Source organism: Panthera leo, chromosome A3, assembly GCF_018350215.1.
Source record: "Panthera leo isolate Ple1 chromosome A3, P.leo_Ple1_pat1.1, whole genome shotgun sequence".
In the NCBI taxonomy this organism is placed as follows: domain Eukaryota; kingdom Metazoa; phylum Chordata; class Mammalia; order Carnivora; family Felidae; genus Panthera; species Panthera leo.
In genome coordinates, this window is record NC_056681.1 from 20,310,464 (window position 1) to 20,333,544 (window position 23,081).

The window sequence follows — 23,081 nt, forward strand, 5'->3', positions numbered from 1 at the left end:
TCAGTCGGTTAAGCAGTTAGGCATCTGACTCTTGATTTTGGCTCAGGTCTTGAGCTCAAGTTCGTAAGACTGAGCCCTGCGTCAGGCTCTGCTCTGACAGCAAGGAGCCTGCTTGGGATCCTCTCGTGCACACGCTCTCTCTGCCTCTCTCTCTCTCTCTCTCTCTCTCTCTCAAAATAAATAACAAACATTTTTTAAAGAAAGAGAATGGCAGAACTGGCAATACAAGGCCAATCGTGGCTCACGAGGGAGAATGAGTGAGACTTCCCTGGGTGGGGACACCCTCTGGAATTTGCTGGTCTGTGTTGCTGTTCTATGGAACTAAGGACAGATAACCTGGGAGTTCCCAGTGTTTACGGATGGATCTCTATGGACTGAGATATTTTTCAGGGTTGGAAATACAGAGCGTAAAAGCCCAGGGCATAAAGTTAATCTCAGCCCTGAACTCAGTCAGGGAGGCCAGCAAGGGCTGTAATTGTAAGTTGTCATGTTGTAAGTGTCTGCCTGTGCTTGTCTCCTTCACAGCATCCCAACACGTAAGTGGATAAGAAGTAAAATGACTAGAGGGTCTGCCCCGTGCCGGGCTCCGTGGTAGGCAGGCTACTGAACCCTCACAATGACTCAATGTTCGCTTCTATTATTTCCCCAGTTCAAAGATGAAGACAGAGATATTGAGTAATTTTTCTCAAACTCTCACAATTGCAATATGGCAGCGTGGGGTATCCGAACCCACCCACCCCAGACTCCACAGTCTTTGTTTTTCACCACAGCCGGTGAATGAATGGGCGAATGAATCAATGAATGAATGAATGAGCGGCAGCTTAAAGTAAAATCATGACTCCAATAAACCTGAACCATTAGCTTGGGAGGTAAAAATAAATAACAGTGAAGGGAAAATTACTTCTAAAAAGGTAAGGCTGAGTAAAGCAAGAGAGCCGGGCATGATTTTACCCTAAGCTTTCTAGGAGCCAAGCTGCAGAGAAAAGGAACACAGATGGGCCACCTGGCTCTCAGGCCACCAAAGGGAGGAAGAAGAACTCATATGGAAAGAGTGACTAGCTTCCTGCCCCTGAGCCCCTTATGTGTGAACATCTCTGAGCAATGTCCCAGCTCCTGGGGTGCGCGACGTCTAGGCTTAGAATCCCACGTCTGCCCATTTGGTCCATTCAACGGCCCTTTAAAATGATTTAATTTGGGCTATAAAGTGTAAGATTTCTCATCCAGCAGTGGTCCTGGCCTTCCTAGGAGCAGTTTGAAGTCAATGACACAAAAATATTATCGTTATTGGAAAACAGGGTTGGCAAAGGTTGACCAGCACACGTGTGCATCTATGAAGCAAACCCTAGGGCAACAGTAAGTGCGAGACCATTCTCTTTATGCTGCTCGACCTCCCCTTGGGTAGACAACCAAGAGTCAGTTGTCCTGTGGTAGAAACAACCTAGCTATAAGTACCTTGGTAACACCGAGTCCCAGTTTCAGACCTTTTAGCTGTTTTCAGGATAGGCCTTAATTGTCCTTTCTTAGCTCCTGTTAGCAAAGCACACCATCTCCTACATTTCTCTTCCAATATGATGGTCTCTGGTTCCTTCATTTTGCTAGAGAAATGTTATTTGAACAGTTCAAACAATGCAATTTGTTCCAATGTCTATAGGGGAAAAAAACCCGAGTCATAGGAGAGGTGAGTCAATGTCCTTGAATTCATATGTATTATAGTGATGGAATTGACTCCCAGGGTTATGCGAGACTCCAAACCTCTTCCCACTGCACCACCCTGTCTCTTCAACAATAATTAATAGCCTACCCTTAATAAGGTGCAGCCACAGCGACAACACAGGCTTCTCTGTTGAGGCTCACACTTTCCATGTTATTTCAAACACACGTGAAAGGATGAAGTTCACAGCGGAGTCTGAAATCAATGTTGTTTTCCACGTAGGCACGATGTCTACTAAGACACCAGGTAACTGTATCCTTTGCTCTGTCCTCTTTTCTTGCACTTACTGTTCTTACTGTATTTCTGACAATAAGACTGTCCCTTTAAGAGTCAAGACCCCATGGTTTCTTGTAGATTTCCCCTGGCAACTCTGAGATCCTGCCCAAGGACCTCTTAGCATCTGATTAAATATGAATGTGAAGGTGATTGTGGACGTGAGCCCACTCACTTGTGATCCTCTCCCTGGGAACCCCCATTACTAAAACATGGCTGAAGAGGGGCTGGAAACAGGGCCAGCTCATTACCTATTAATTCTTCATACACTGGCGGATTATAGCGAGACTTGGATGATGAACAGGGATGGGTAGACAAGATCCTGTCTATACCTAAGATCCAATCTGAATGAAAGCCAAGAAGCTGAAATGATACCCCAGACACCCTAGGAGACATGCGGTAGTCCATTTATACTAAGCCCAGACAGATCCAAGGGGGGACCCCCCGGCCATGTCTGATGAGCTCCCAGTGTTCACGGCCTGACCCGAAGCAACAGCCTTCAGCAGGTGCTACTACCAAACTCTTTAGTAAGCATGTGCCTAAACTTTTATGTCTGCCTCTGTCCGCAGCTCATGTGGCTTCACACTCAGTCTGAGAATCAAGCCTCAAATCACATCACCTACCAGAGTAGGATACGAAGGATGCATTCTAAGGGGGACCGTAGATGGGGCAAGCCAGCAGCTAGTGTGGGGAAAGAGGCAGTAATTGATTAGTGATGTTTCCACAGACACAGGGAGTAGGATGAGAGCAGCAAGTGTGCCTAACATTTGCCACATCTGAGAGTTCGCTGTCTTTCTAACACAGAGAAGAATCTCCCTTCTCTGCATTTAGACCAACTGCCTGTGGCAAAGCTGTGCTGCAGGCGGTCCCTGCTTCATGGAGGAAGAGGCCACGGGCCGGACTTGGTAGAATTAACCCTGGGATCCAGCCCCATGAAGATGCACATCGTTTCCGGCCCCACGTCAATGCCATGACCAGTCTCCTCCCTCATCAGTCCTAAGACATGGACACCGAGTCCATTCTGAACCCTCGGCTCCTAGAGTTGGCTCTTTCCGTGCACACGCCCAGCATCATTGCATAGCGACGTTCTACTCCCTGATCGGAATCTGACTTCTCTAAGAACCTTGGAAATGCTCTCCAGTGTCTCTTTGTTCTCCAGTCGTGGCACAGTGGATAATATCCCTCCACCTTTGTCTATTTCAACCCCTTCACTCCACAAAGGAGAAGTCGGAGGTGTAGACAAGACAAGAGACGTTTCAAAAGACCACCCAGGGACACGGTCGTCACAGAGCTGTGATGCTGACCTCCCGATCCCTGGTCCGGGTCTTCCCAGAGTGATGTGTGGGATGGCCCTGTTTCCAGAACCAGCACCAGAGAGAAGTGTCATTGCTGCCGGGTAGCCTGACCCTTATGACATCCTGTACATATTCTCACTCTCATAACTGCAGTGGGACCCCTGAGGGGAAGACCAAAGCTATGTACCTTTGAAAGGCCCTGGTAGGTGTGGGGGACCACTTGGGGAAACCATCATCTTTCAATTCCACACAGCCCGTGAGGTCACAAGATGGTCCAAGCCAGAACTTTGAGGCCGAGAACCAGGATACACAAGCTATCCGGAATAAAGACTGCCTCTGGGTCCCTCAGCCAGCTCACCTTAAGGTATACGAAGAACACTGAGGGGACGACACTCGAAGTTCACAAGCCGTGTGTGTTTTATTCATTTGATGCTTTCCTTCCCAGGGGACGTGGAAAGGCGTGTGAATTCTTCTCAGAATCGCTCGTTTATACACCCAGGTGTTCTGTGTGTGAGAAGGAATCGGGTGTGTGTTCCTGACCACTGTAGTCCCCACCCCTGCTCCCAAGTGTCCACAACAAAGCCAGGCTGGTGTCTACAAGTGCAGTGTGGACATGAGAACATTTGGATGGTCCTTGGGAAGATGTGTGGTTAGATACAGTGCAACGGAGGAGGAGGCCTGAGGCTGGAGACGAGCCGGGGTTAGTCCAGAGGGTCGGGGGAAGGTGGTGGCATGCTATTGGCATGGCGCCTGAGGAGGCACAACTTTGAGTGGCCAGAGCATGACGGGAAAGAGAATGGATTCAGGATCCAGTCTGCCCAGGTTCCGATCCCACCTTTAGCACAGGCTCCAATGGGTCCCTTACGCTCCCTACCACTCAGCTTCCGTATCTGTAAAGTGAAGAACAGAAGATCCCCTACCTTCTAGAGTTATTGAGAGAATTAACTGAGTTAGTGTCGGAAGCATTTGGAACAGTTCCCAAATTCTCTAGCAGGCTGTGTGTGGATATTCAACAAGATTCGATACTAATTTTTTTTTAACGTTTATTTATTTTTGAGACAGAGAGAGACACAGCATGAACGAGGGAGGGGCAGAGAGAGAGGGAGACACGGAATCGGAAGCAGGCTCCAGGCTCTGAGCCATCAGCCCAGAGCCCGACGCGGGGCTCGAACTCACGGACCGTGAGATCGTGACCTGAGCCAAAGTCGGACGCTTAACCGACTGAGCCACCCAGGCGCCCCAAGATTCGATACTAAAGAAGAATAAGGAAGCAGTTGGCAGGGTAGCAACAGATATTTACCAATTGGCTCCCCAGCGTCGAGTCTCCACTATTTCGGTAATGGTTCTAATTCTACTAAAGAGACCCGCCCCCACCCCTCCCCGTCCTCAGTATTCAAAATTTGAGAAAGGAAGGGGGTGGAGTATGTAACCCAACGTCTCTTCTTTCCAGGTTGTAGCGAAGGATGGGCACGTGTCCCAAGTCTATCTGACCCCTGACTCTCCAGACTACATGGCAATGACCACCTAGGACACCTTTCCATTGGAGGTAAAGCTGGAAGGAGCTGCGGAGCAGAGTCCACTTGGGAACGGAAAGAAAACAGAAAACACATTCATTCAAGTTGAGAGGGAAAAAAATATCTTGATGACATCATTCGACCCCCTGTATTGAGCCACACCTGAAGGCTGATTACTCATGGAGTTTTCGGTTATATGAGCCAACAAATTCCCTTTTTGCTTAAGCCAGTTTGGATTGGGTTTTCTGTAACTCACAACTGAAAAGGTCTTCAGTTACGAATACCTATGTGAACACATATCTGATTTGGATACTTGGATACGACTTCGAAGAGCTTACTGCCAATGCCAAATTTAACACCTTGGAGTGAGCAAGAGCTCATCAAGGCTTTGGGTACTTCATTCAACCGACAGAACATTCTATTCCCTGCTATTGAAAGAATGGGAATGACCAAACCAACCTTAGGGGTTGCTTTAAGAATTCGATGATAGAATATGTTAGAGAATGCCTAACACAGTGACTTCCACATTTTGGGTCTCAGTCATTGCCCAGCAGGATGTCCCAGAAATGTGGAAGCTCAGACGCAAATACATTTGTAATTCGGATCAGAATTATTTCTATGAGAGTTCTAAGTGACAAGATAAAAGCATGTACTGAAACCAGAGTGGGAATTGAGGAAGGGGTGAAGTTTGGAAAAAAGCAAAGGAGACAGGACGCAAATTGCTTTCCATCTAAGAAATGATAGCAAAATGATAACAAAGCATTCTGGATTCATACACAAGTTTTATATTCTAAAGCAATTGTCCTCATATTTTCCTAGGAATGAAAAATAGACGGTGTACTGGTTCATAATACAGGATCCTCAGGCTTGGTCAGTTGCAATGTCTAGAGAATAACCCCGAGAATCTGTATTTTGTAACCACGATCCAATGCAAGTTTGGAGAAAACTGTTGTAATATTCAAAACGCTTCATGCACATAATGCAACTTTTCTTCCCATTACATTTCTGACGGAGTTAGTGTCACCATTCTGGAAATTACGAAAGCAAAAGAGAGCTGACAAACTTGGTGAGTGCCAGAAAATGTTTTCCAGGCAAACCTCTGTGTGATTTCAGGGCTGGGAACTCGTAAGCTCCAACTCACAATTGGGTCCCAGATTCTCCAGAAAGGAGAGTGGAAAATGCACTATGTCCAAAGATGCCCAGGTCCTCGAAGAGCCATCTGGTTAGGACATCACAGATCTAGCTCAAGGGTGTTTTCCGGTTTTTCTAATTTAGATACTAGAACCTGCTTTGGATTCTGTGTCTCCCTCTCTCTCTGCCCCTCTCTTCTCTCATGCTATGTCTCTCTCTCTCTCTCAAAAATAAATAAACATTTTTAAAAATGCCCTGTCTTTATGCCCCACCTTGAGACAATTCTGTAAGACTACCCCAGCCTCACAGCTCTTCCTGGGGCCAGCTGAGACGTTCACTGCAAATGTATGACAGCTCAACTCCTCCCTCTGCCCGACTCCCTTTCTATCCCTGCTTTCCACAGGTATTGTCCCTGAAGAACTCTCAGCAATCAAGCTTTTGTCTGCTAATTCCCTTCTCAGAGCCCGTGTCCCTCGGAACCCAACCTGGGACAGTCCTCCATGTTTAGGAATGGGCAACTAATTGAATATTTTATTGTGCACTCATTTAATGGAATACTTTCTTTCTATTAAAAATGCTATTTATGCAGACTGGGAAGAAAATTAAAATGAAATATAAACGATAAAATATAATTGATGAGACTGCCATACAAAACTCTATTCAGGCCATAATTATTATTGTGCAAAATTTATCCACAGGCATAGGGCTGGAAGGAGTGCACAGAAACTAAATGGTTATTTGGGATGGAGAGAGAAGATGAGTTATCTATGATTTGTTTGAAGGTGTTTAAAATCATTATTATGACGTCGTTTCCGTAACCGACAGAAAGGTACACTGAATAATGAATCAGATAGTAACTTGATAAAGAGAAGTCTTTAAAAAGGCCAATAGCATGTATCCTATCCTGTAGGAAATACTTCTTGGGGAGAAGAGTTGAATTAAACTCTTACTGTCATGTTCCTCTGTCCCACTCCTGCCCATCTGTCCTCTGGTTGGAAGCTCAGGCAGCCAAGCAGGAAAGCCCAGCCCCAGGGTTGCCAGGTGGGTCTTTGGGAAAACTCCACCATTGGTTTTCCTCACCCTTCCTTTCCAGCAACATTTACCCTTTCTAACTGCTCACGAAGTGTCTCCAACTTACCCAGCGGAGCATCAGTATTTGGCCTCCTTCTGAAAAGCAAAGAGAACCAAACTTCCAATCATTCTGGACCTCAGTTCCTTGCCAGAGGGATGGGTCTGAGTCTTGTTCTCTAGTGTCCCCCAGGCTCCGATGGGATTGTGCGCAGAGCTAACCTGTTCACCGACTCATCCTGAATCGTCTCCCTGCCCTCTCTGATCTCACCTCTCCACTCCCAGATAAACGACTCCACTGAAGTTCTTGTCTCAGCGGATCCTCCTAGGGGAACCCCACCTGTGTCACTCACCCCTTCCTTCCTTCACCAGACGGTGTTACGAAAATGTCACTCTTTGGGGTGGCAGATATTGGCCGAAGGTTTGTAGTGACAGCGAGCAGATGACACGGCGTGGAACACCAAAAACCCCAAGGGGATGCTAGTTGTCGTCAACCAAACAAACGTACCTTGGCTGCCCTTGACCCTGTCCTGCGTCCTCTCCTGAGATCCTAATCAATTGGCCTCTTCTTGGGCTCTGCCCTTTCCCAGCCACGTGGCCCCCCTTTACTCCCATGTGACCTGCGGAAGGATAAAAAGTTACCTCCACCCATCCAAGCTACGCCCAGGAGACCAGAGTGAATTACATGGTCCAAATCAGCATCCTTGAGTCTCCTAAAGAAAAGCACCCTCTCACTCTGAGTTGAACGCAATCACTTTCGTCTCAGCCGCAGTTTTTTTTTTCCAACCTATTTAACATCCTTGGCATTAGCATCTAGAGGCTTCCAGAAATGCCCCCTCTCTGTGATTTCAATTGCCATTCGCTCTCTGACCCCAAGGGACAGCCACGTTCATTCCTTGGAGGAATCTCTTCCTCGAGGTGGATGATGGTGGACCCACTGAGCACCTTCCCCTAGCAGACCCCTCAGAGTGGCCCCGTGGCAGTGCTGTCCCAGCAACACCAGCGGTATTCCCACCCCGGAGGTCTGAGCTCCTCAGAGGAGGGGCTCAAGAAAGGTTAAGGCAGGGACGCTCACCAAACAGGGGAGCTTCTCAAAAACACGAAACATAGAAAGACCATGTCCAGCAACTCCACTTCCGGGCACACACACACAGGAAATCGAACACAGAGGCTCGAGTGGATACTGACACCCCCATGGCACACGGTAGCCTTATTCACAATAAGCAAAAGGGGGAAGCGACCCTAGTTCCACGGGCAGATGATCGGATAAACAATGTGGCCTATCCCTATAACGGAATATTAGTCAGCCCTAGAAAGGATGGAAATCCCGACAGGCTGCAGCATGCACCTGCGAGACCTCATCCTAAGTGAAATAAACAGTTCACGGAAGGACAGACACTGTATGATTTTGCGTCTGTGAGGTACCTAACGCAGTCAAATTCATAGAGAAAGGAAAATGGTGGGTGCCAGTGGTACTGGGACGAGAGGAATGGGGTCTCGATGGGCCCGGAGCTTCAGGAGAGAAAATGAAGTTTGAAAGATGGCTGGTGGTGACGATTACCCAACGGTATGAGCGGACTTAATGACACTGAACTTTAGATGTGAAAAAGTAGTTAAAATGGTAAATTTTATGTTATCATATCATATCATATATCATATGATCATGTATCATATATATGATATATATATTCTATACATGCATATATGATATATATGTGTGTTATATACGTATATATTTATATCATATTTAAAAAATATATATTTTATTATATATATTAAAATATATCTTTTTATGTTATATATATATATACACACACACACACACACACACGCACGTATATATACACACACACACATACACATATATTACCACGGCTTACAAAATGTAAATAAATTAAAAAAAAGAAGAAGAAAGAAAAGAGTAAGGCAGGCTCCCCTTCCCTGCTTCTAGAAGCTCCTCAGTTAGCTCGTGCCCAAAAATAGACCCGCAGCATTAGCATTGCGCCTGTCTCCTTGTTAATTGTCTTGTTTCAGATGCAGATGTTTTTCACTTACAGACAGTGGTTTTGGGGACTAGGAATACAAAATGTGCTGGTTTGGCATTTCTGAACCCAGTAAAACTTTGATTAGTTTGAATGGTATCGCTGGCTGGAGATAAACATCAGATCCAGGAAAGCCCAGCCCTTTGTTTTACACAAGCTCTAACTTAACAAGACCCCTTTTAGGCAGGAACGCCTGTGGAATCAAGCATTTTCTTTGTTGCCTGAGATTCTATTTTTTAATGCTTATGAGGGATGCGTGTGTGTATGTGTCTTCTCTCATTTTTTTTTCCGTTTTCCTTTTTTAACATTTCTTTTTGCCTACATAAGGTGAAAAAGCAAAAATGATCAGGGAGCTAGTTACTCTCTCAGTCTCAGACGGGGTGAGGAGTTACCCACCTTGCAGGGTCTCTTTCTTACCTAAAATATCCAGGAAGAAGCCATCCCAGGGCCTGAGTTCTTCCTGCCCCACTCTCCCTCACCTCCGGCTTTCACTCTTGGTCATTCAAGGGCTGCCCTTCAAAGAATCTGTCTACCAGTCAGAGCGCAAAGGAAAACTAAACTTGGAAGGGGCTGGGTCTTTATGTAAAGAGCCCTGGGTTTGACTCTGAGAGCTGTCATTTACCAGCTGTGTGACTATTAATCTGCTAAACTCATTTCATCATCTATAAATTGGGAGTAATAATAGTATCCACTCTGCAAGGAAGGGGGAGAGATTAATCCAGATGATAACTAGAAAGCACCTAGCACCAAGCTCAGGAAAGTTCGGTTTGGGTGATAGAAAGCGCATTTTAGGGGCGCCTGGGGGGCTCAGTTGGTTAAGCATCTGACTCTTGGTTTCAGCTCAGGTCATGATCTCATGGTTTATGAGTTCCAGCTTCCCATCAGCTCTGTGCTGACAGTCCAGGGCCTGTTGGGGATTCTCTCTCCCTTTCTCTCTCTCTGCCTCTACCTGGCTCACGTGCTCTCTCTCGCGCGCTCTCTCTCTCTCTCCAAATAAATACATAAACTTTTTTTTTTTAAAAAAAAAAGTTTTTCAGGGGCACCCAAGTGTCCAACTTCAGCTCGGGTCATGATCTTGCAAGTTTGTGGGTTTGAGCCCCACGTTGGGCTCTGTGCTGACAGCTTCAAAGCCCGGGGCCTGCTTCAGATTCTGTATCTCCCTCTCTCTCTCTATCTCAAGAATAAATAAACATAAAAACAATTTTTTTAAAGCTCATTTTATATTAGTAACTCTTGACTCCGGAAAGGAAGAGGACAGCATAAGGTTGATCTCTGAAGAAAGATCCTGTGCTCCTTAAACTTTGAAAAATCCAAACGTGCCTCCTATAACAGAGCTCACACCGAAGGCTACTAAAGAGATGTACAACAGAACATAAGGAGGTATATCTTATTTTCAGAAGGATTATCTCATCCCTGATGTTTGGCAATAGTGATTTTCCATTCACAGGCAAGAATTTTATAGACTCCCCTTAATAGCAATGTGCCAGGATCAGTAACAGTGACAATATATCGTTTCATGACTCCAAATTCAACTCTTCTTAAAAGTACCAGAGCAAAATGCCAGCTAAGTGTGGGATTTACTGATTTAGCTGTAGAGGAAAGAAATTCTGCAGATCAGATCAATACAACCAGTAAAAACAAACTGCAGAATCCCCATTTTCTACCGGAGGTCTGTAAGTGAGGGCATTAGATGAGGCACCTGAATTATTCCTGAGCACTTCATCTTGAGTGGCTGGAAATGGTACTTTAAAACCATTACAGGGAAAGACTATGATTTTAGGTCACCGTGATTAAATTAAACGTCCTGTACAAAAAGTTATAGATAACATTTTTTTTTTTTGATCCAAAAATTAGAATTGGTAAGAGAATACTTTTGATCAGCCAGGGCACCGGATCAAGCCCTAACCCTCAATTAATTCTTTCAATGACTTTTAGGAACCACATCCCTTGCAATAAGAAGGCGTAAACTGGAAATACCATTTTGTTGACAGCTGGCAGCCGTACACGGAAGCGTGATTAGCCGTGACTACGTTTGAAACCATTTTATCGTTATCACCGTCGCCATTACTATTACCATTACATGTTTATTAATAATAATACTTCAGCACAAGAGCAGTTTTCCTTTTAGCCGCCTGGGGAAGTTGCCAATTTGACGATCGGCCATGTACCGTCGTTAAAAAGAATGATAGCCTCACAAAGGCATCACAGCGGTTCTCACACATACTATTGAGTGTGTAAATTTGTGATTACCTTGAAGGACAATTTAGCCTTGTCCATTGTCAGATAAAACCCGTATTTGCCTTGCTTCAACCCCAGAGTACTACGGCTAAGTAACTCTCTGAGAAAAATATTCACAGATGTGTCCCGAAATGAAAAGACTCCAGGGACCCCCCGGGGGGCTCAGTCGTTTAAGCATCCGACTCTTGATTTGGGTTCAGGTCACAATCTCACAGTTCGTGGGATCAAGTCCCCCATCGGGCTCTGCGCGCATAGCACGGAGCCCGCTTGGGATTCTCTCTTCTCTCTCCCTCTCTCTCTGCCGCCTCCTCTCTCTTTCTCAAAATAAATAAACATTTAAAAACAAGACTCCATGAGGTTCAGTGAAGCGTTCCATGTGCCAGTGAAAACATGGATATCACGTGCACACCCAACGAAGGGGTGTCCATTCGTGGAATGGCTAAATGAGCGTATTCGTCCGTGATGCTAAAAATGTTGCAACAATCGAGACAAATATAATAAAAGTATGCTCCCACTCTGACCTATTTCGAGCTGCCAGCACAATGCTTCTGAATGTGGGGAAGTGAGCACACAGTTGGCCCTCACAAGCTGGTGCTATTCTACTCTGTGACCCTAGACTGTTAAGCAAACAGAAGAGCAGAGCCATAGGCACAATGGCTCGTCTAACGAGAGCGCACATTTACACATTCTTTTCTGTACACGGGTGCATGAACATTGGTGAGCCCGTCACGTCTGGGGAGAGAAGGGAGCCTACTAGTGGAGAAGACAGATAGTGACTTCTGCCTCGTATCGGTTGAACACTTTGAAGCTGAAAATGAATTACCTCTGTGATTCAGTTTAAAAGACGACTACGGGGGCGCCTGGGTGGCTCAGTCGGTTAAGCGTCCGACTTCGGCTCAGGTCATCATCTCGCGGTCTCTGAGCCCGCGTCGGGCTCTGTGCTGACAGCTCAGAGCCTGGAGCCTGTTTCAGATTCTGTGTCTCCCTCTCTCTCTGACCCTCCCCCGTTCATGCTGTCTCTCCCTGTCTCAAAATTAAATAAACGTTAAAAAAAAAATTAAAAAAAAAAAAAAGACAACTACGTATCTCACGCATGTCCCCAAAGGGTGGGTGAGACTTTGATAAGTTGGCCTGTGACTGGCTTGGACTCAGATGGGCAGGTAGGTAGATCAATAGACAGATAGACAGATAGACAGACAGAAAATTCTGAGGAGCAAGGGGAGGGAGAAAGAGAAAGAGAAGTATGAGGGACCCTGGGTGACGCCTTCTCTAAGGGTCTCTTTGAGACCCTAGAGCAGACATGAAGAAAGGAAACAGGCGGGTTAATTTGGCAGAGAAATCCAGCTCACCGGCTCCCTCTGCCCCTCACAGTGAGGCTGGGGACACCACTGACTGCGTCTAGGCCTCAGTTTCAACATCTGCAAAAGGGGGATAATAGCACGTATTCCTGCATCATCCGCGGCTTGAGCGAACCCAGAGAGACAGCAGAGGGGAGAGAACTCGAAGTGGCATAGATGGGCTGGGCGTGTCCTAAAGTGTCAGGGCCCAGGTCACCAGTCTGTCTCTGAAGTCCTAATAAATCTCAGGGGAAGATAAAGGGTCAGTCGGTAATGGAAGGCAGCTAAGTGAACGTGACCCAGCCTGTGCTCAGGGCAGGACAGATTCCCGATAAGTGGTGTTCCGAGAAGAGGTTGACCTCACTCAAAGGCACCAGAGAAGGTGTTTCCTCAGTGCAGGGGAGGAGCTCCCGTCCCGGCGAGCACTGGGGCCCAGATGGGCCAGCAGAAGTCGGTGGGTCCTCATCCACGTCCCACAGCAGCTTTGAGAAAGAAGCCTGAGGTTCTGTGCTGGGGTAGAAAGTGGCTCTCAGAAATCTTGCTTCCGCTTGCAGTGAGCTGGGGTGGGCGCCTTGCTTCTGCCCAAGTCGCCTCCGTCCTGGGGGAGCATAGCTGGGCCATACAAATATCTGGTCCTGCTGTGTAGATATGCATACATCTCAATTACCGCACTGAGTAATACACCCCACGGAATGCCTGCAATCTTCCTTCCTAATGTCTCCTGCATGAATGTTCAGGTCAGACCCAAATAAGGAAGTGTGATTCATAACTGGTTGACTGTTCCCTGCCCCTCACCCCTACCCACACACACTGGCTTTCTTTCTGCTCTTTGAACACATTGTGATCTTTTGCTCCTCGGGGCCTTTAGATTTACCAGAATGTTCTTCCTCCATGTTTCCTCACAACTGGCTCATCCCCGCCTTTCGGGGCTCAGCTGAGATGTCTGGCATTTGTAGGGGACGTGGGCTAAGCCGTGACATGCCTTGAACATTCTACTAAGGAGTTAGGAGGCGGTAGGGAAGATGCACCAGATTTTAGACCGCGGAGAGACTTGTTCGAAGCAGACTTCGATAAATCGCTTTGGCCGTGTTCTGCAGGATGAACTGAACGCGAGGAGAAATCGTGACGCCATGGCGACAGTCACCATAAGCAATGAAGAAGATCCAGAAAAGTGGTGGGGAAGACATTGAAACAAGACTTATGAATCAAGAAACCAATACATGCACGTAAATACACGCCTACCTTGGCATACATGTCTCAGACACAGAACATCCTCACATCAAAGCCCAGGGAGGAAAGCTGTCCAACAAACTTGTGTGTGAACATCTCCGATGAGACCTGCACCTTGCAGTCTGCACTTTGAGTTTGGGGATTTTAGGTGCACTCAGCACTGGGGGGCGGGGGCGGAGAGCAGTGCGGAAGGAAACATCGTCATTCTGTTCCTTTAATCTACACATGAACAAGTCAGGTTTGCGTCTCAAAATCAGCTCCGTATTGATCTTCAGCTGGTTAATATTCATGAAGCTCTATCAAGAGGTAGGAGATTTTAACACAGTGGCCCCCGCACTCCGAATCAATTCTCATTGATTTCAATCGGCTTCTTCCACCCAAGCGTTGACGTTGCCCCTCCCGTGAAGATCTGCTCCCAAGGTCGTTGGGAGCACATGAGCGGTATAAGCAGTCGGTGGGCCCTGTCTGCCGCTGTCTGCACTTGGGGAACACTCAGAGTGGACAGAGATGTTGTTTGGGCAGCAGCTGGTCCTCTTTGGGGCTCTGTGGGTCTGGCTGCCTCCTAAGCCCCTTCCCCCACAAAGCCACGTGCCCTTCCAGTCACAGCCACTGGGGGAGGCAAGGTGAGACCGTGTCTCTAACAAGTACGTGTCAACTTCAGGAAAACACTGATTTTTCCAGAAGCTTAGATGCTACCAGTCCTTAAAAGCCTCTGACGAGTTCAGATGACAACCCAAATACAATTAAGTTGTGTTCAGAGTAGGATCCCACAACCAAACCCATAGCTCTGGCTCAGAACTCTGACCTCTCCTCTCAACTTGCTCAAAGACTGGCTTCCCCCCGCCCCTGGAAACCCAGTTCAGGTGACTTTCTTTTACTTATGTTCCGTCTCCCTCTCCCTTCTTTTTATGTATATGGTTTTGTTATTATACTTGTATTTCATTTTGTCACTGGAAGTATTGGCTTCGTGTATCTGAAGCATGCCCATGTGACGAGTTGTAGGGCAGCATTAACTCCTGAATAGACCCCAAGGAAGGAGAGCTATTAACCGAACTTGGTAGAGCTTATGGACACCAGCCACATGACAAGAAAGCGAAGGCAGCCTCTGGCCAGCAACCAGCAAGAAACCGAACTCTGCCAACAGCTACATCAAGAGATCTTTCCCCAGGCGACTCTCAGAGGAGACCCCTGCCCCGGCCGACACCTTGACCGCAGCCTTGTAGGGGACCCAGCTCCCTTTCACGCCTTCTTTGCTCTGCATGAAGGTATAACCCGAGCCTCCCCTTTAGTCTTATTTATCCTCTTGATTTAGCAAACTTCTTTGAACCGTCCTTCCATTTGTTCATCCGACAGACGCCGAGAGGCTCTGTGCCCGAGTGTGTCGCGGGCCTTGCAAATGCAAAGACGGGCAAGAGAACCCCTTGGCGTCATTGCACTGCGGATGAATCTAGGAGCCAAGAGCACATCTATGTCGCTTGCTTTTATAAATCTAGCACTAAACGTGGAGCCTGGAACTTAGTAGATGCTCTTTTTTTTTTTTTAATCGGTGGCTTTGCGTGTGGTTGGAGGACAGAGTCGGCTCTGCCCCTGTTTTGACAGCTGCTTCTTTGACTCCACAAGATGGCACCTAAACCCACCACTCAGCTTCACACCTCCCCCATTTTCCAGTGACCCCCCCCTCCTCCCACCTTCCAAATACCCTCCATCCTCTCTCCCGTTTGCAGGACTCTTACTTACCCCTCAAAGCCCTTATGTCACTACCTTTCTGCGGCCACTCCTTCCTCTGCCAGCACAACTAATTATGCCCTGGTCACTTTTCCCTCGGCAAGTTTACACATTTTGGTTATAGCCCTTAACGCATGCCATCACGATGATCTACTATTGAAGTTTTTTCCTCCACCAGGCCGGGAGCAACTTTGTAAATCCAGCTCCCAGCTCAGCACAGGATAGCAGTTCAACGAGTACTGGATAAATTGAATTCCGCGCATTCATGCCACAAATGTTTACTAATCACGTCCTGCGCGCCAGGAGCTGGGTTTGGGGATTCAGCAGTGAACAAAACAGGCAGAAAGTCTCTGCCCTCGTGGAGTTTATATTGTATCGATTCCATTTGAAATGTCTGGTTCTCTTAGATCCCGTTGGCAAGGTTTTAATTTGCTCCCTTTGTACTGTCTTTCAATTCGATGCCAGGCTCTGGCTACGTGCCTTGGGATTTATCTTGGGAAGCCAGTGTGCGCAAACATCTCTCCAAGCCTTGGGAAATCCTGGAGAACTCTGTAAATCGAGGACACCGTGTTGTTAACGGACACACCAACGCAGATCTGTCCAGATGAAGTTGTCTTCTCAGAAAGAGCTACACTCCTCAACGGGGCTGCCAATGTTTCCACTCTTTTTGGACTCGTATTTTGGAGCCGTCACGTGGAATTTATGGCCCATTTGTGAACAGACTCGATGGGGGGAAACGTCCCTTCTCAAGGCTTCATTTGCCACTAGAAAATTCTTAGCAGTGTTGCACCGACAAGGCAGGTGAACACGGAAGCAAGAAGGAAAGGAAGAACCACAAACGTGTGCAAACGCCTTTATTAGACGGGGACCCCATCTCTTTTAACAGATGCTGCCCACACGGTGACCTGTATCTGGATGGGTAACTTCTCTTCTCTGATTACAGTTTATTTATCCATCCCCTACTGTTGTCATTGAGGTATTGATCTGTATGGATGTATTGATAGGACACCATCGATATGTGTCATTGTTACCACTGCTGTATGCATTTCCCTTATTCACAAGCAGCCCATCGAGGAGCGTTGGTTCGCGTGCACGGAAGATTATTGAGGGTAAATACCTAGCAATCGAAGTGCTAGGTCATGATGTGTGCACATCCTCAATTTTATTTGTGATTGCTAAATTGGTCTCCAAATGAGTCCCACCATGTACATTCACTCTGGCAGCATGCGAGAGTGTCTTTCTCCACGTATTCAGCAAAAACAGGCATCATATCGTGGGTGGGGGGGCGGGGGGGGAGGGAGGTGCCCCATTAAAAAAAAATTTTTAACGTTTATTTTTGAGAGACAGAGAGACAGAGCACCAATGGGGGAGGAGGAGAGAGAGGAGACACAGAATCCGAAGCAGGCTTCAGGCTCCGAGCTGTCAGCACAGAGCCCGACACAGGGTTCGAACCCCCAAACCATGAGATCATGACCTGAGCCGAAGTCCGACGCTTAACTCACTGAGCCACCCAGGTGCCCCAAAAGGTGCCCCATTTTAACTTGCGTATCTGTGACTTGTTAATGTGGTTGAGCACTTTTTTCATATAAGTATTGGCTGTTTGATTTTCATATTCTGTGCTTCCTCTGTTTGCGTCCTTTGTCCGTTTCTTTTTTCCAGCAGACGATTTGTCTCTATATTATTGATTTATAGGAGTGTGTCATCTATTCCAGATAGTAACCTTTTGTCAGTTATTTATACAAATGTCTGTTGTCATAAGAAAGACTTTATTTCATGTAGTCAGACGTATCAGTCTATTCTCTCTCTTCTGCGTCCTTTGTGCACTGTTTTTAAAAACAACAATTTCTCTACCCCGAGATCAATAGAAGAATAGAACTTTGAAAAGTTCTATTATTTTGGTATTTACTCCTTTCAGATGTGATGTTTGTATATAGTCTAAACTAGGGGTGAAATATTCTCTTTTTTTCCCCATAAAGGTAGCCATTCCCCCCACAACACTGACATGGAATAAAACACTCCTCCTCACCACCACTGTCTCTTACTAGTGTCTCTGTGTGTTTCAGGGCCTCTTCCAGCCCTTTCTATGCTGTTCCTTGGATGCCCTTGTCTGTCTCTGCAGCACATTTACACTACTCCCATTACCACGTCTTTAAAATAAATTGCAAGACTTCTCTCCTTCTTCTTCATGAGTAACCTTGCTAGCTCTGGCCCTTTGTTTCTCTTCATAAATATCTTAGGATTATGGGACGCCTGAGTGTCTCTGTCGGTTAAGCGTCCGACTTCGGCTCAGGTCATGATCTCACAGTTCGTGGGTTCGGACCCCGCATCGGGCTCTGTGCGGACAGCTCGGAGCCTGGAACCTGCTTCCGGTTCTGTGTCTCCCTCTCTCTCTGCCCCTCCCCTGCTCACGCTCCGTCTCTGTCTCAAAAATAAATAAACATTAAAAAAATGTTTTTAACTATCTCAGCATCACGTTCCGTCAAGTTCCGCAGAACAAAACAAACAAAAACCTGTTCGGAGTTGATTAAATTTTCTTTGCTTTAAATGGAGTCCGGTGCAACACGGGATAAAATGTGCCTTAAGGAAACAGAGCAGGGGAGGCCCCGCAGCACCTTTGAGAGTGAAGACGTCTCAGGCAACTTTTCCTTTCGCTTCCTCCACTTCCTCTGCAGGGAGTCCCTTCTGAGAGACCCGAAGGGAGGGAGCGGCTTGTCACAGGCCAGATTCAGATACTCCTAGACTCACAGCCAAGTTGCCATCAGAGATCTTCCCTGTCTCGCTGTCACAGCCCCACCGAGACCCCCGGGCTGATGTGGTTACCCCCAGGCATGGGGACAGGCTGCAACTTACCTCTGTCTCCGGCTACAGTGCCCTGACCTCCCAGGTCCCCAGGCCCAGGCCGGCCCCTCAGTGCGCCATTCTCCCAACCCCCCAAGGTGCTGACTCCTGTGGAGTGTCCCCACTCCCCACCCCCGCTGCCCCCTACACTGTCACATCCGGGCCCTCCTTTTTCATCCCAGAGCAGCCCGCCTTCCAATTAGTTGCCTTATCGCACTGTTGCCAGACTCGTCCTCCAAAAACCTGGTCCTGGCATCTCACAAGAGATGGTGGCCGTGACTTCTCAGCTGTGCTGCTCCAGTGGCCACTGGCCATAAGCACCTTTTAAAGGTAGACGCTAAATGAATTCAAATTCAAAACAAAAGAGAAGCCCAGCTCCTGCGTCACATTGGCCACATTTCAAGAGCCCCGTTGCCTGAGATCCACACACGGCCGCCGTGTCACATACAGCCCTGCCGTCACGGAGGGGTCTGCCAGTGCTGTCACAGAGACTCACAGCATCTCCTGTCCCCCAGGGACTGAGAGCCAAACGCTCTGTGGGACACCCAGGACCCCCACCCCCCAAACGCCTGCCCAGATAGGTTACAATCAGGGCAATCCCTCAGCCTGCTTTGAGCATCTGTGACTTTCCTGACTCAGCTTTGGCTCAGTCCATTACTGTTTCTGCATCTTTTCTTCCTACCGAACGGGTTTCTTCCTTCCCGGCTCCTCTCCCACAGCGCTTCCCCTTTAACATCTCCTTCTCCTTGGGTCTCCGGCTTGCATCGCCCACCACCCACCGCCTGCCCTTCTACTGCACTCGGGCGCAAGGTCGTGAGACTCATTTCTCTCGGGGCAGGGGCCCGTGTCACAGGGCCTCGCTCAGGGTCCAGCACCCAGAAATGGTCAGTGCGTGATTACGGAGCCTGGGGAAGCACAAAGTCTCCCCCCCCACCCCACCCCACCACCATGTGAATCTGGAGCCTTCCAACACCACTGTGCCCTATCGCTCGCCCCCTTCTGCCCCCTCTTCTCTACTCACGCCCCCACGTTTAATTACATACTCATCAGACGTGCGGAATGGTCTGTTGGCTCCCCGTGTCGTTGAAAGTGTTTGTGTAAACAGCAGCAAGATCCTGTTCATTATAAAGACTTCCTCGCATTCATCGCAGCCAGTTCCGGTCTCCCCTGATTGTGGAGGAGATAGGACCAGCCACTTGGAGACAGGAAGGAGTTTATTGAAAGGGAAAACAGCGGCCCCCGAGGAGGCAGGGCAATATCCATACATGGGAGCGCACCGCTCCCTGCCCCGGGAGAGACACGGAAGGACAGGGAGAGGCAGAGAGAGAGAACAGGACGAGGGGCAGAGACACAGAGCAGAGCAAAGTAGGAAGAGAGCACAGAGGTAGAGCAAGGTCAGGGTTGAGAGGGGGAAGCTCTCAGTGAGAGACGCACACTCATAGATGGAGGGAGACGGACCGAGCGGACAGAGCAGCACGGCATCAGAGACGAGGAGGAAAGGGAAGAAGGGTTCAAGTGCTGCATCCCCTGGCCCCGCACAGCCCACTGGCTCTCGGGGACTCTACAAACAGGACAGGCATGACGAATCGAGAGTGTGGGCTCACGGGAGCTTGGGAAAGCCATCAAAAGAACAAATGGAGACCACACTCAACTTCGGCCACCAGAATCTTAACAACATCTTCGACCCTGAATGTCATTTGCATTTATCTGGTCCTGCCTCTGGACAAAGAGCCAGAGGGAAAAGTTGGGAAGTGGAGAATTGCTCTGCTCTACCCAGTTGAGGCTCCCTTAGAGTCCCCCATCCAGAAATCTCAGCGAGACTGTGTGTCTTTGCCCCGGGGAAGCACCCAGTTGAGGAATCTGCAAAGTGTCTCCAAAACTTTCTTTCCCTAAACTTGGGACATCTGGGCTTTTCAGAGCTTGGAATGTGCCAGATATAATTATGCCTGGTCAATGAAGAGTGCTGGCTTTTTAATGATAGTGAGACGCTGTTTTTGAGCCACAGGGAGGAAAAAAAAAAAATCTTGCCTTGTCTCCTTCCAGAGGCCTCCAAAGTTTACTCTCGAGTTCTGGGGACTTGGGCACCATTCTGGGCCATCTGCTTCCTCATTCACTCATTCATTCATTCACACGCTCATTCATTCATTTACCGAGTACCTGTTATGGTTGAGCGTCATGCCGGAGGGTATAGCAGTGAATAAAACAAATGTCCCTTGCATCTAGCGAGCTCCGGGCATAGTATGGACAGGCAAGCACTAAGCAAGAAACCCTCCAAGCAAGCGTCAGACTAGAAACAGGGCTGTGTGCAACAAACTGGAAAAGCACGGAGCCCCCCAAAGAGTTGAAAGCAGATCTGTCTCAGCTGCTGTGGCTACCGTAACAAAATCCCGTCGACGGGGCGGCGTCACCGACAGACATGTATTCCTCACGGTTCTGGAAGCTGGAATTCTGAGATCGCAATGCCCGTGTGGTCCAGGTGAGGTCTCTCCTCCTGGCCTCCGGATGGATGCCTTCTCTCTCTGTCCTCCCCCAGCAGAGAGAAAAAGTCCTGCTCTCTCTTCCTTCTTTCTAAGGGCACTAATCCCATCACGGGAACCCCACCCACCCTCATGAACTTGTCTAAACCTAATGCCCTCCCAAAGGCCCCATCTCCTAATATCATCACACTGGGGAGTAGGGCTTCAACATATGAATTTTGGATGGGACACCAACATCTTCGCACTAACAGACTCAGAAGGGTACCCATACGGGAATGTTCATAGTACCACTAGGTATCGGAGCCAAAAGGTGGGAAATGACCCAGATGTCCATCAATGGGTGAATGACAAATTATGGCATACATACACAGTGAAATATTATTGGGCCTTAAAAACGAATTAAGCCCTGGTACCTGCTACAACGTGAATGAACCAGGAAAGGTCACGCCAAGTGAAAGAAGCCAGTCACAGAAGGCCACGCATTATACGATCCCTCTTACATGAAATATTTCCTTTGGGGGGTGGCACACGTGGGAATGAGGAGGGAGGCGGGGCGGCCAGAGGGCGAGGGGGACTGTGGCTTGGGGTGAGCCTGGATAGGTAGTCAGTGGCAGGTCTTTATAGGCCTTCTGATGCTTTTGGGGGGTTCTGTTGTTATTTCTTAGCATTGAGGGGCGCGGAGAAGAGAAGCGACAGAACCTGATAGACATTTTAACATCAGTCTGGCCGCTTTGAGAAGACTGGGTTGACGATACACAGAAATGGTACCAGGTTATGGATGGGAATCTCCTTCTCCCCTTCCCTCTCCCTTCCTGCCCCCCTCTTTTTTTTTCTTTTCTTGTTTTCATATATAAACAGAATCTGGACTGCGTTTTGAATGCTTCCATCACAGATTTTAGCCGTCAAAGCCGTCAAATATGGCTCCGTGTCTTTGTGAACATTTCTGGAGCTAGATGCCTTCCTTTCCTTCTGTTTAGCAACCCCTTCCCCTTTCGATGTTTGCCACATGCTTTCTTTCTGTTGCCTTAAGATTCAAACAGTGTCATGAAGCCCTACTGCAGGTCAAGCTCTATAACACACTGCAGCCCTCCCAAGGAACCAAACGATGTTTCGGTTCCAGAATGTGTCTTCCATTATATCTCTGATCACTCGTCCTTCTTTGTCCCTGGGATCTTTCTCAGAAACGACCTGGATCTGCTCTGTCTCCACTGCTGTCTCCTATTTCCCATCAGAACCTTGGATCTGACCCTTCCTTCTCTGCCCCAGGCACTCTGGACGATTTGTTCTCAGTTGACCCCTGCAGCCATGCCTCTTGATCTTAGAGCTGAATTCTGTCCTCACACCCCACTCTCTCACACACCTCCGTTTCCTGCTTTAAAATTGCCTGATCGTTGTCTACCCCGCTTTTCATTTAAATCTGATGATCCCCCTTCTCATCTCTGGTTTCACAGAGCCCCTGATTTCTCTCACCGAATCGAAGGCACAAGAAGACGTTCTTGACAACGTCTTTGTTTCTTACATCCTTTGCCCATTGCACGCATTTCCTCCACGTTTCATAAGCTGAAATCTGTCCTAGAGCCGATGTTGCTGCTGCTGCTGCGGTGATTCGTCTTTAAGTGATGTGATGTGTAAGCGGGGCTGGTGTTTTTCCATAAACATTTTGAGTAAATTGTCTTCGCTTCCCCTTCTGGGTCCCTTTGGTTGTTCTTGGCTTCTCAGATCTCCAACTGGAGGGCTTCTTCGGTGTAAATTTATAACACTCATTGTTATCGGGCAGCCGGAGGGGAGTTGAGAGGAAGCCTGAGCTATGAGTAGTGTTCACAGGAATATTTATCTCCGCGGCAATTCTTTCCATGCATGGTGAAGCTGTTGTTCCCGGCGCAGGGGGTCGTGTTCGCTTTTAATTTGGCACAGCCTCTACTCCAGTATAAACTTTGGCTATGCCCGGGCTCCTTCCTGCTGCTGTTGCCTGTTGCTGTTGCCTATAGAGGCACTTGGAGGAAGTGCCTCTATAACCCCGATCGGCTTTGCTTTGATGTGGCAGCTACATGAATCCTAAGGTCTTCTCGGGGCCCTGCTTTCAGAAGCTCCCTGTCTTTGTCACGGGGGCCACAGAGCCCACGCGTCAACCGTGGGAGCCTCCCTCACCTTCAACACGTCCTCCACCTAATTAGGAAAACTTAACGACCCCCCCCCCCCGCC

The 23,081-nt window shown here is 48.0% G+C and overlaps 1 long non-coding RNA gene across 1 annotated transcript; it reads right to left on the minus strand.

The window, feature by feature from the left end:
- Positions 1 to 18,614: 18,614 nt before the first annotated feature.
- On the minus strand, positions 18,615 to 23,064 carry LOC122215541. The gene is made up of 3 exons (XR_006200433.1): positions 21,380 to 23,064; positions 19,446 to 19,569; positions 18,615 to 18,723 (listed from the first exon to the last, which is right to left on the minus strand). It is a non-coding gene; the product is annotated as an uncharacterized LOC122215541 (long non-coding RNA).
- Between the last annotated feature and the right edge of the window lie 17 nt (positions 23,065 to 23,081).